Here is a 1288-nt window from a genome sequence, read left to right as displayed (position 1 = left end):
AGATCAAAAGTTTAAACTGAGAGAATGTATCATTTTAAGGGAAAAATCTGTTGTTTCCAAATTTCATGGCGTCAACAAATCCCAAAAAAGTTGGGACAAGTCCATTTTTACCACTGTGTGGCATCCCCCCTTCTTCTTACAACACTCAACAGACGTCTGGGGACAGAGGAGACCAGTTTCTCAAGTTTAGAAATAGGAATGCTCTCCCATTCATGTCTAATACAGGCCTCTAACTGTTCAATCGTCTTGGACCTTCTTTGTCGCACCTTCCTATTTATGATGCACCAAATGTTCTCTATAGGTGAAAGATCTGGACTGCAGGCTGGCCATTTCAGTACCTGGATCCTTCTCCTACGTAGCCATGATGTTGTGATTGCTGCAGAATGTGGTCTGGCATTATCGTGTTGAAAAATGCAGGGTCTTCCCTGAAAGAGATGACGTCTGGATGGGAGCAAATGTTGTTCTAGAACCTGAACATAGTTCTCTGCATTAATGGTGCCTTTCCAGACATGCAAGCTGCCCATGCCACAAGCGCTCATGCATCCCCATACCATCAGTGATGCAGGCTTCTGAACGGAGCGTTGATAACAACTTGGGCTATCCTTGTCCTCTCTGGTCCGGATGACATGGCGTCCCAGTGTTCCATAAAGAACTTCAAATCGTGACTCATCTGACCACAGAACAGTCTTCCATTTTGCCACACTCCATTTTAAATGACCCCTGACCCAGTGCAAACGTCTGAGCTTGTGGAGCTTGCTTAGAAATGGCTTCCTCTTTGCACTGTAGAGTTTCAGCTGGCAACGGCGGACGGCACGGTGGATTGTGTTCACTGACAATGCTTTCTGGAAGTATTCCTGAGCCCATTCTGTTATTTCCTTGACAGTGGCCTTCCTGTTTGAGGTGCAGTGACGTTTAAGGGCCCGGAGATCACGAGCATCCAGCAGAGTTTTACAGCCTTTACCCATACGCACAGCGATTGTTCCAGATTCTCTGAATCTTTTCATGATGTTATGCATGGTTGATGATGATAACTTAAAAGTCTTTGCTATTTTACGCTGGGTAACACCATTCTGGTATTGCTGCACTATATTTCTGCACAACAATGGTGGAATTGATGATCCTCTTACCATCTTGGCTTCTGAGAGACACTGACACTCTGATAAGCTCTTTTTATACCCAATCATGTTGTCAATTGAGCTAATTAGTGTTAATTGGTTTTCCAGCTGTTCGTTATATTCTCAATTTCCTTTTTCCAGCCACTTATTGCTACTTGTCCCAACTTTTTTGG

The 1288-nt window shown here is 44.1% G+C and overlaps 1 protein-coding gene across 1 annotated transcript in view; it reads right to left on the bottom strand.

Annotated features, from left to right (window-relative positions):
• The window catches only part of mxd1 (MAX dimerization protein 1), a 20555-nt gene that overhangs the window by 2284 nt on the left and 16983 nt on the right, over positions 1-1288 (bottom strand). The window lies entirely within an intron of this gene.

Source organism: Nematolebias whitei, chromosome 8, assembly GCF_014905685.2.
Source record: "Nematolebias whitei isolate Nwh7 chromosome 8, NemWhi1, whole genome shotgun sequence".
NCBI lineage: Eukaryota > Metazoa > Chordata > Actinopteri > Cyprinodontiformes > Rivulidae > Nematolebias > Nematolebias whitei.
This window is presented reverse-complemented; position numbering and strand designations above follow the sequence as displayed.